We start from the raw sequence: 13,425 nt of genomic DNA, 5'->3' as shown, positions 1-13,425 counted from the left end.
CATAAGTCCCGAGCTAATGACTTTCACGTTAAGATCCGTGAATTATTTTAAGAAATTATGGAAAAAAATTTCATAATTTTTGGACATTGTTTAGTTAAGCACGTCGGTTAATTGAGAAGTTGAGTTAAAATGCAAATTAACCACTTTAAGGACTAAAGTGGAATTTTAACCACAAACCTCCGAAGGGAGTTGTGTTTTACTCTATTTTATTAAGGTAAGAAAATAATATCGATAAAGTGATTATCGATAATATCGATAAGAATAACGAATCGTTTTCGATGATTTGTGTGTGCGTTTTGCTTTCTAGGTTCGGAAGGCCTTCGACCAACCATACCCTGACCCTAGTAGGTAGAATTATGAAGGCCATAGGGGCTGCGTGGCAAGTCCTTACGCGAAGAGAACGGAAGCATTGGTCATTGGTTAAACTCGACGAGTAACGGGTCGAGGTAAGAATATAGTTCGGCGTTTTCAAAAATAAGTATTGATTGAAGTTTGGTATGGTTAATGTTCAAGGAATTTGGCCCTAGACTAGTACAATGGTTTATGATATAAATTCTAAGGTCTAAGGTTCCGTTAGGTTATAAGTTACGAGATAAAGTTTACGCAACAAGTAAGACGTTTTGCAGAAAACTATTCTGTATAACAACCATGTTGCAGAGGCTATATCTCGAGCTATGTAACTCCAAATTAAGTTCTATTTGTTGGTACGAAACTTAAGGATGTTATCTAAATATGTCTAAGTATAGGTTTCTGCAAAATCAGAATCTAAGATGTTCATTTTGGACTGAACATTTTATTGTGCAGTCTACCCTGCACTTGTAATCAGCTTTAAGGAAATGACTTCGGAGCTAATTTCCGACACCTTCGGGTGCTAATCTCAGTCCGAGACCTGAACAAATGTTTTAGGAGACATTCTAAAATTTAAGAATGTTAAGTTTTTTTATAGGTCGGACTGTTTTAAATGAGTGGTTTCAATAGCCGAAGTTGGCTAGAAATTATATTTTGGATATTTAGAATATAGTTAGAATGTTAATAATTTAGTTTATTATCGAATTTTTGTAGACTCTTCGAGGTGACTACTAACGGAACACGGAAGGTGATGAACGATATTGATGTATTAGTTCTAGAAGATTTTGGATAGCAAGTGGTGAATTTACATTCTACTTTTGTGTGTTATTAATAAAAGTTATTTATTTTGTTTATTATTATTATAAATGCATCGCATGAAATGTAATTATTTATAATGCTTATTATTTTTAATATATGTTTATTCTTTATGAAATAAAACTAGTATAGTGATCCGAGGAAACGAGCTACCTATTGGGCGTCAATAGGCTGTGTGATCACCAGTGTCCGGGTCAGTCATATAATTAGTGTCGATAGATGTTTGTATTTGAAAATGTTTGATATGAGCTCGTTACATGATGATCATGTTTGTGATTATGAAATGGAAGAAGGATTATGTTTTGTAGATACGAGGTAACTCGGTGGATCTGGGATCTCGAGACCTGTATCTAGTGAGTAACTCGGTTGAACTATCTCGGGACTTACACCTTGGATTTAAGCAGTGGCATGAGTAACTCGGTTGAACTATATCGGGACTATGCCACGTGGTAGTGGTAACTCAGTCGAACTTTCTTGGGACCATACCACTCGGATTAAAATGAATTGATACGATATTAGTAAGATACAGATAGGAAATAGTATGACTTTAAGATTACGGTTTCGGTCGGATCTAATACTTGATATATATTATGTTTTAAATGCGATGTTATTTTATATAACACCATTAGTAATCGTAAACTCACTCACTATTTCCCAAATACTGACCCCCTCACAGTGTTTCATTTCAGGGTCATAGTAAAGGATGTGACAGACTTCTATCCTTGTTCCAGAAGTTCGGAGTTTGTACAGAATCAGTAGTGCTGTAGTAGTCGAGTCCTAGTAAGTTTGTAATGATCAAACGATTTTGAATATATAAACTCTACTCTGATATGTATGATAGATTTTGAAACTGCGCTTTTGAACAGTATGTTAAAGGTAGAATAGGTTGTGCTGGATGTGAGACATCGCACTATAAGACCCAGGTTCCTATGTAATGGCTTCAGGTTTTGAACTAGACATTTTTATACGTCAAGAATGGAAAGGCTTTCATGAAAATGTTTTTGTATATGATTATGGTTTTGTTTTATCAATTTATTCGCGAAAAATTTATACTCATTTTAGGCTTGCTACGGGATTTGGAAACGAAAATTCCCATTCCCTAGCGCCGGTCGCGGCTCGAGATTTATGGTCGTGACAAAGGTGGTATCAGAGCAGTTAGTCCAGGATACCACTACTCTGTGTGTGAGTCTACCTAGGAACTACTGCGGCTATAGGATTCAAGTTATATCATTGATAAGTCCTTTTTTGTTTTCAAAATTTCTAACTCTCCTCGATAGGATGCTAATTCGTATAATTCGATTGCTTCATGAAATGTTGATTGTTCTATATGGAATACATGTTTAGAATGAGGACGCGTGCTTTATTTACGCTAGAGTATGCATGCAATGTGCATACGGAGAAGGACTTGTGAGAAATGGACTCTCACAACGAATTGTTCTTGTTTCACCATGTCTGGGCAAGATGAGGCTCAGTCACACACTATAGTCAACGGAGAGGATGTACCTCCAGGTTAAATTCATTCGACCATTCTTCTATCTTCGAGGAAGGACACGATCACCCGAATGCCAGTTGGATATTCTTGAACCAAATAGACGGTTCAATCCAATGGTAGTGACTACAAGTCGTCTGAGACAAATCTAGTCAAGCGCCCCGGCACGATGCGTATGATTAGTGCTATTATATTGCTATGGTTTTGCCAGTAAGGCAAGCCATTATAGTAGAGACGTATAGTATAAAAGATAGATCGTCGTCGAATAAGACGATGCACTAGAAGATTGTGAACCTAGGTGCATAACTTGAGATATTCCTTAGAAAGGCCGAAGAACATAGAGAATACACATTGAACATATATTGAATGAGTTCGACATACTCTACAAAATGTCCAATATGCACGAATAACCTAAGCTATGCCCTGAACATAGCTTGATAAGTGGATGATGAATAGATAGAGAACACAAAAAGAAAGGACACACCAATAAGATTAATGAAAAGCCATAATAAAGAAAATCTAAAATGTCACAGAAGTTCCGATCTGAGTTGACTTATGGTGTTTGCAAAACAAATAAAGCGTTGAAATTTCTCTTGAAAGTATAATTGTGCGCAGTCCCAGCATATAGTATGCCATAGTAAGCATGAAAGACATGACTAAAAATATATTGCAGTATCAGCATATATGTATAATTATTTTGATATAAAATCATAATTTTACTCTACATCATGCATTCGCTGATACGAGCAATTAGAAGAATTTGAAATAGCAACTCGTTAGTGATGAGAGGTTTCATCACTCTGATGCGCAATTATACTAAAGGTTTTGAAACGATATTATTGAAATTGTAGTTGATTTGAAAAGAGAACGTTTTGAAAGTGTCGACGGGCAAAGACAAAACGATTTGAAAACATAAGAATACTAGATGAAATTTCTTGTGACACCAATATATAAACATTAACAAAGAGAAATAACAAATATAAAGGATTGTATAGAGATAATTTGATAGTGAGCATAGCTTTACAGCTCATAGGTAGAGCCTATAAGATGAAGATCGTATGAGAGGAGTAATTCACCTCAAGATTAAGAGGTATGACGATGATCGTTAGATAACAAAATTGAAGTATATGATTGCGAACATCGACACCAAGATGTGTGTGATCGATATAGACAACCATCACGATAAAGGGACTTCACAACATGCGAACACATAAACCCTGATAAGAACATAGTTTTGGATCGATAGCGCTTAAAAGACGCGAAGGAAGTAAACGAGGGATAAGGCTAGTAAAACCCTGATAAATTTTGATCAAGCCGTTGGATCGGTTTGATTTTGGAATATGATATTCCTAAGACGGTTACCTAGAGATAACCATTGCGATTGACGAACGGTGAAGTAGATGAATAGAGGTTACGAAGAGATCTATTAAGATAATCGGTGCTAAAGAGGTTTGTATATCCTGTGTGGATAAAAAGCACTCGATAAAGGTAATCGAGGAAAGGAAGTGAGAACGTTACTTGGAAAGTAAAAAGAAGGGAACAAGGAAATCAACCTCTGTACAAAAGAAGTTAAGAGGAATTAAATTGGTCTAGGTATGCGAACAAATTTACTGATAAACGAGATATCAGTAAGAAAATGATTGAGGGATTTGCACACGATCAAGAGTGCAACCCGTCAACAAATTCAAAAGGGAACAACCCTCGACCCAAAACCAAAGATAAGGTTGGAGATATTGGAATAAGAAGTACAAGGTGATCGAAAGGTAAGCAGGATAAAGGTGAGAACTTCACCAGACATTGGTATAGGAGTTACCAGACCTATATTTACAAAGATTAGAGAATCCGAAAGTAACCATCTTAAATAAGATCAACATGCATCGTAAAGTGAATGAAAACCTTGATAACAAAAGCAGTTATTCAAGTGTAAACTATACAAAGGAGAGGAGAACCTAGAAAAGTGTAGTCATTTTGGATAAGGGTACAAAATTGGAATCAGATTTCTCTTCCGTGAATTCAACCATAGACAGAAAAGGTAAATAAAAAGTTATCCTACGAAGGAATATGAGGAAGATCGTCGAGATTAATAAAACTAAGATATCTTTTATGGGATCGTTGGATCGGGTCAATATCGGAATATGACACTCCTAAGAAAATGTTGAACGGAGAGAATTAAGTGGCAGTTTAATAAGAACATAGATGGGAGGTTTATATAAGGATCATGGGCGCAATAAGAACAAGTTTGTTATAAAGACGTAACCGTTATAGAGGGCGATACGAGGAGTAATAACGTGTGAGAAACACGACAATGGATTAAGTAAGTGGAGAAAGTTTAAATTCGAGGACGAATTTATTGTGGGGGGGTGAATGTAATACCCCGTAAACTGTTAAGATACTTTTCAGATAGTCGGATGTGTCACTTATCCGAAATTAAGAAAGTTGGGATAAGGTGATCAGGAATGAGAATGAAAATGGCAAGTATTTTCAGAATAATAATATTAATTGGATCGCAGAATAATAATTTTTAAGCAAAAATTTATTATTCGGAGTGTTTATTAGCGGGGACTAAAGGGAAGGCAGAGTAATTAAAATAAAATAAAGTATAAGTCCCAAGCTAATGACTTTCACGTTAAGGTCCGTGAATTCTTTTAAGAAATTATGCAAAAAAGTTTCATAATTTTTTGACATTGTTTAGTTAAGCACGTCGGTTAATTAAGAAGTTGAGTTAAAATGCAAATTAACCACTTTAAGGATTAAAATGGAATTTTAACCACAAATCTCCGAAGGAAGTTGTGTTTTACTCTATTTTATTAAGGTAAGAAAATAATATCGATAAAGTGATTATCGATAATCATTATAATAAAATACTGAACGAAAAAGTGCACGTTAGTTCAAAATGGAAATTTGAGCGTTTTGGCCAAAATTGCCAAAATAAAATTATTAAAAATTGATATTATAAGATATGAGACTAACATTATTTATTTAGAAAAAAATAATATGGAATTAATCGGACCTAAAATATTTAGTATTCGACGGACTAAATTGGACGAAAGAAAAGTTTTGGATTTAAAAGTAAGGATGTGGCAACTTCAAGGATTAAAATGGACTTTATTCCAAAACTTACTAAAGAAGATCTTGACTTCCTGATTTTTCATATCTCATATTCCTTCATTTTTCATCTTCAAAGGGGAAAGGGAGAGAAATCTTGAGAAATGAGAGAAAATAGGAGAATGGAGCGTTTTTCGTAAAATCGAGCTACGGAGCTCGTTTCTTGACCAAATTCGATGATTTTGGTGGCTATGGATTCGGGACTCAATTTCTACTCAAGGTAAGCATCAATTCCAGTTTTTATTTGCTGAATTGTGGACGAAATTGATGAGTATAGGGCTGTTTTGTTCGGCAAATTTGATGAACTCGTGATTGATGCGTATTTAATGATTATGGATGTTTAAAGCTATGAATTAAGTGTTTTGATGAATGAATTGTGAATAAGTAAGGCTGTGATATTGAGAAAAAGTCATGGCCGGAATTTTTGAACTTGAATGATTACAAATGGATTTAGAAACGGTTAGGAATTTTGAGATATTAAAGTGAATTAATGGTGTGTATATATTTGGGGATTCTTGGTGATTTTGAGTTATTGATTAGGTGTTATAATGGCTGATTATGGTTGCTTATTTATGATAAGATAAAATAAAAACGATAGCTAGAGTTTGTGGTAGAAGGGTTGTTTGAAATGTGATGACGATTGATGTGTTTCCGAAGTAAGAATAACGAATCGTGTTCGATGATTTGTGTGTGCGTTTTGCTTTCTAGGTTCGGAAGGCCTTCGATCAACCATACCCTGACCCTAGTAGGAAGAGGTATGAAGGCCATAGGGGCTGCGTGGCAAGTCCTTACGCGAAGAGAGCGGAAGTATTCGTCGTTGGTTAAACTCGACGAGTAATGGGTCGAGGTAAGAATATAGTTCGACATTTTCAAAAATAAGTATTGATTGAAGTTTGGTATGGTTAATGTTCAAGGAATTTGGCCATAGGCTAGTACAATGGTTTATGATATAAATTTTAAGGTTTAAGGTTCCGTTAGGTTATAAGTTACGAGATAAAGTTTATGCAACAAGTAGGACGTTTTGCAGAAAACAATTTTGTAAAACAGCCATATTGCAGAGGCTATATCTCAAGCTATGTAACTCTAAATTAAGTTCTGTTTGTTGGTACCGAAACTAAAGGATGTTATCTAAATATGTTTAAGTATAGGTTTATGCAAAATCAGAACCTAAGATGTACATTTTGGACTGAACAGTTTATTGTGCAGTCTGCCCTGCACTTGTAATCAGCTTTAAGGAAATGACTTCGGAGCTAATTTCCGACACCTTTGGGTGCTAATATCAGTCCGAGACCTGAACAAATATTTTAGGAGACATTCTAAAATTTAATAATGTTAAGTTTGTTTAGAGTTCGGACTGTTTTAAATGAGCTGTTTCAATAGCCGAAGTTGGCTAGAAATTATATTTTGGATATTTAGAATATAGTTAGAATGTTAATAGTTTAGGTTATTATCGAATTTTTATAGATTCGCCGAGGCGACTACTAACGGAACACGGAAAGGTGATGAACGATATTGCTGTATTACTTCTAGAAGATTTTGGATAGCAAGTGGTGAGTTTACATTCTACTTTTGCGTGTTATTAATAAAAGTTACTCATTTTGTTTATTATTATTATAAATGCATCGCATGAAATGTTATTATTTATAATGCTTATTATTCTTATTATATGTTTATTCTTTATGAAAAAAAACTAGTATAGTGATTCGAGGAAACGAGCTACCTATTGGGCGTCAATAGGCTGTGTGATCACCAGTGTCCGGGTCAGTCATATAATTAGTGTCGATAGATGTTTGTATTTGAAAATGTTTGATATGAGCTCGTTACATGATGATCATGTTTGTGATTATGAAATGGAAGAAGGATTATGTTTTGTAGATACGAGGTAACACGGTGGATCTGGGATCTCGGGACCTGTATCTAGTGAGTAACTCGGTTGAACTATCTCGGGACTCACACTTTGGAATTAAGAAGTGGCATGAGTAACTCGGCTGAACTATCTCGACACTATGCCATGTGGTAGCGGTAACTCGGTCGAACTATCTCGGGACCATACCACTCGGATTAAAATAAATTGATACGATATGAGTAAGATACGGAATGGAAATAGTATGAGTTTAAGATTAAGGTTTCGTTCGGATCTAATACTCGATATATATTATGTTCATATATATAACGTTATGTTTTAAATGCGATGTTATTTTATATAACACCATTAGTAATCGTAAACTCACTCAGTATTTCCCAAAATACTGACCCCCTCACAGTGTTTCATTTCAGGGTCATAGTAAAGGATGTGACAGACTTCTATCCTTGTTCCAGAAGTTTGGAGTTTGTACAGAATCAGTAGTACTGCAGTAGTCGAGTCCTAGTAAGCTTGTAATGGTCAAACAATTTTGAATATATAAACTCTACTCTGATATGTATGATAAATTTTGAAACTGCGGTTTTAAACCATATGTTAATGGTGGAACGGGCTGTGTTGGATGTGAGACATCGCACTATAAGACCCAGGTTCGTATGTAATGGCTTCAGGTTTTGAACTAGACATTTTTATACGTCAAGAATGGAAAGGCTTTCATGAAAATATTTTTGTATATGATTATGGTTTTGTTTTATCAATTATTCGCGAAAAATTTATACTCATTTTAGGCTTGCTACGGGTTTTGGAAACAAAAATTCGCATTCCCTAGCGCCGGTCGCGGCTCGGGATTTATGGTCGCGACTCTACCAAACAGCTGAAGTGCCCAATGATGAGACAATCACAGAGTTGGCCTCCTTCGTCAACCTCAACATCCTTGACACCGCCGGTGAAATAGAAGTTGTGGCTGCATCATGTTTGGAGCATTAGGAGATTTGTTTCTCCTAAACTATCCAATTATGTAATGGTTTAGCTTAGTTTTAGTTTCTATTTTTGCATCAGGATATTTTGAACGATTTGTTTTTATTTTATTTATTCTAAATTCAATGATGACACCGTATTTTCTCATTCATATGATGTCTCGCCTGATGGGCATGTTATTTTCAATTGTTTTAATATGCATACATGATACAATCGAGCTATTATACTAGTCCATTTAATAACCGACATAAGGAAATAAATAATTTTAGAGATAATCTTATTTCAATAGGTCTTACCCCTGAGAAAATTTGATTTTATATAACTGTCTCAAAAAGAACAGCGGCTTGCTAGTGGATTCTTGCCCATTGGCTAAAAAGACTTGGCCATAAAAAAAATTATGAAGGAGGGGCACACGCTAAAACAGATCGTCTAGCCGGATAGGACAACACAAAACTCCACCGCCCATCTCCCGCCTCCAACATCCTATATTAGAGCGGGACAGTCTAAGTAGTAAGACGCAACACTCTCTAAAAGTTCTCCTAGGATCATAGATTACGATCGAGTAGAAAACTCATATAAAAAATAATTAATTAGAAAATCTGCAAGGACTGATTGATACAGGGGTAAACCGTTTGAAACAAGAAATATCTCAATCGTACCAGCTATTGAATGAACCAGTTAAATAGATATTTTATATATGATATCTAAATCATTGTCTAGCGCATGTTCCTAAAGAGAATAGACAGAGATCATGAATCTTTAAAGCATAAATGTAGAAATGTGCATCAACTGTCATGGAAACAAATAGATTCTCCCAGAACAAATAACAGCACCCGGAGAAAATTGAACAGACGACGAGACTATTCATCGAAACATCTGGTTTCCCGGATCAGAAAATTGAATGCTCCATAGAGGGGGCAACACAGACCATAGATACTATTGGAAGAACTTGCTCTGGCAAGGAAGTTGAAAATAGGGCTATTTTTTTTTGCAAAATTGAGCCGTATAAACACCATAACTGGAGCACAGACGCAAGTAGAATAGATCATTCCATTAGGAAAGTGGAAAATAGGGCTAATTTTTGGAAAATTGTGCCCTACAAACACTAGAACCAACAGGGGCCAGCCCTCTATCTTCAAAAGCCACCACCTAAATTAGCACGCGCAAAGCCTACATCATCCAGAAACTCCAAGAACAAACAACCTATTGTTAGTGATGTGCACTAGGTAAATCATGTTTGACCATGTATTAAATTTATCTTTTTGTTATTAATTAATTGGCACTTTTATTATCATTTTTTATTATGATTAAAATACTTGAATGGTTTATTCTTTCTAGGGTCATTAAGTATGTGACTTTATAGTAGAACCCTTAGGTTTAATAAATAATTATATTCCATCTATCCCTAGTCTTAATAGAACATTGAGACTAGTATGATGTCGATCGATGATTATGTTTTACTAATCATATGTATGCGATATCAAGTTAAATCATAGGTGCTATTGAGAAATATGGCACTGGATGACCCATCTTGAGAATACTACATAGATCATTTTCATAAGTAATTCTCATTATAGTTCTATTAGTGTAATCCGTTGACCTTGAAATCACCCTTAACAGGCTGTAACGATCGTATATTTCCCCTGTTGGTTCACTTAAGTAACCCCCCATTAGATCGGACAGGGTTCTTAGTTTTTTACCCTTCGTGTAGGCACTCCTCCAATCAAGAGGTTGGCATACCATAGGCAGGTTGAGCTTTACCGGTAGTAATGAGATATCAAAGTTGCAAACAACGAAGACAGGGTTTGGAAGAAAATAAGATCCTTTCTTCTTCTTCACTCGAATAGTCCCGTCCAAATCAGCCATTAAACTGATCAATCCCCTTTGCTCCATTCCATGAATTGAACTAAGCCAGCACCGAAGGGATACAAAAACTCAAATTTTTCTCTTTCGTAAATTTCTACATAACTATTTTACATTTTGATATAGTCTTAGATTATCTTTAATATGATAATGGAATAGAACTCATTTGATATGAAAGTAACAATGTGAGAAATGTGAGTGACTGAGAAAGAATTTATCCCTCATTTATTTGAGTAAGATATTTATGGACCCCTTGAAATAGATAGACTGAAGAAAATGCATGGCCATGCTAAATGAATTGAAAACGAGTTATCATTTTCAGTCTACTTGAAATTAGGAAACTAATGATTGAATATTATAAGGATTACACTATTATGCCTTATATTCAATCAGGATATCATGGGACAAAGGGATTAAAATATTATTGTAAATGGTTAAATTGGATAATCGATATTCATATAACTTGGGTAGTCATAATGTCTTGCTAGAGGCCACTTATGACTTGTGTGTCGAAATAAGGATGTCATGCCAACTGCCTACATTGTATGAACCAACAGGGTCGCACACTAAGAACAGACACAGAATATATATGGGTTTTATAAGCCCGAAAAAATAATGTGATAAATAATTATATAAGACATATTTTGAATCTATAGTTATATAGTTGAATTAATATTTGATTCGTTTTGAGATAAAGAGTTAGTCTTATTTATAACTATAATATAACTAGATTTAATTATTAGTTATTATTAAACATAGATGTTATTTTTAAATATAAATAACGGTTAATTAATTGAATTTTGAAATTAGAACTAATGGTAATCTTTATGGTATCATCCTTTGAAGATAATTAATTAAGAGCATTTTTTATTAAGAAAATTTTATAAATGTCAACTTATAGAGTTATCAAATACACAATGTTACAATAAGATTGAAACACGCGTATTTGACTCAAACGCTAGTATTGTTGTATGCCTATAAATATACACATAGGAATAGTGTTGAAAGATACGAAATTATAAATCTACTAAAGTTCATAATTCCTTGGTGAAGCAATAGTGCTAGAACACAAGAACTAGTTTTGAAAAAGGTCTGTTTATGTGGATACTCGTAGAGGACACGTTCTTCTGGAGGCGTTTCTGATCCGAGTAAAGGTATCATCAAAATGAACCACCTCTCTTCCTTCCTACATTGTTGATTGAATTCGACCTTCAAGTAAGTTTAAATTATACAACTTGTCTGTCTTTTCGAATTATATGGATCTTACTTGAGTTTTGACAAAAATTTTAAAATTCCGCTACGATAGGAACCTAGAAAACTCGACAGTGGTATCAAAGCCCTTGTAATTTGATTGATTTGATTCTGTGTATATATGTGATAGATACTTGTTCTATATTCTGTTTTGAAAAATGATATTTTTTGAAATTGTTTTTGAAACGAATTTAATTTGGTTTTAAAATCTGAATCATTTATGTGATTAGTATAACTAATCTGTACAAAAACAGTATGAATTAATTAATTTAATTAATTAATTAATATGATTAAACACTTTGAATATATTGTTCTAAATTAATATTACGTTTTTAATTTGACTATAAGATTAATAGTATTAATTTTCATACGAATTAGGAGAAAAATAGATTAGTAAAACTATTTTTGATTAGGATTAATAAATTGTTTATAAAACCATTTTAATTCTATTAATAAAATTGTTTTTGAATAGGATTAGTAAACTATTTATGAAACTGTTTTCATTTTATTAATAATTCTGTTTTTGAATAGGAATAGTAAAGTGTTTATGAAACTGTTTTTAATTCTATTAGTAAAACTATGTTTAATTATGTTTTGAGCATAATATATAAAACTGTATTTAATTCTATTTTGAGATGAAAAAATGAAACTGTTTTTATCTAAGTGTTAAATAAATTGTTTCCGATCAGGTTTATAATAATATAATTAAGATGCAGTAATTAGGGTTGTGGGGTTATTTTAATATATTTTGAACATATAAAAATAAACCATAATCAATTAAGATTATTAATTTCGGATAAAGAAATTTTAATTCTGTTAAGTGTAACATGTGAAAAAAATTATGGGCCCGACTAGCGGGACCACCGCCTGGGGTTTTATCCCCGGGCCCCGCTAAGAGCGCAGCCCCATGCATCCCGCCAAGAGGCTACGCGTCTTGAACCCCACTGATACACCCCACAAAGGGCGGTTGCTCTTTTAAACCCCACGTGTGTTTGTCACATATTTTATTATGGAAAAAGTAACTGTTTTTAAGCTTTATTTAATTATTGAATAATATGTTTTAAAATAGTTAAATAGTTGAATAACATATTAATATGATTATTATTAAATATAATTTAAAATAGTTGAATAACATGTTTTTGTGAATATAATTAAATAAGATTTAAGTTATTGATTCACATTTTTGAAAGCAATATAAGACTATTGTTATGTATAAAATTTATTGTCAATAGGATTGAATTTTATTATGCTTGTACCATAAGTTTATCTTATTTGTTATATGTTCAACATGATTGTTTTATATGTGATAAAATAAGATAGCTAAATTGGATAATATAAACCCTTATTGAATATTAAGTCTTTCAAATACCTTCCATTGTTTAAATACTTATCAAGACTTCGATTGCTATATATAGGATATGTCAAAACATAATATATAAAGTCATCTAAATAAAATAAGATAGATAAAAGTGATATCCATATGTTTAATTTGATTAGACTTAATTAGGTTATGAAAATGATTTTGAGGGTATTAGATAGAATATAATAATACATGTGATGGTAATATTTTATTGTAAATTCTATAGGATGTAATTGGTAAATTTTTACCTACCTAAATAACCAGACTTATAGTGATAAGCCAAAGCTTATTTGAAATAGAGTAAAATATGAATTTTGTGCCACTATTTATAGTAATCATGTTTTGTGAGTTATA

This window comes from Mercurialis annua, linkage group LG8, assembly GCF_937616625.2.
Source record: "Mercurialis annua linkage group LG8, ddMerAnnu1.2, whole genome shotgun sequence".
Classification (NCBI taxonomy): Eukaryota; Viridiplantae; Streptophyta; class Magnoliopsida; order Malpighiales; family Euphorbiaceae; genus Mercurialis; species Mercurialis annua.
Note: the sequence above shows the minus strand (reverse complement) of the source record.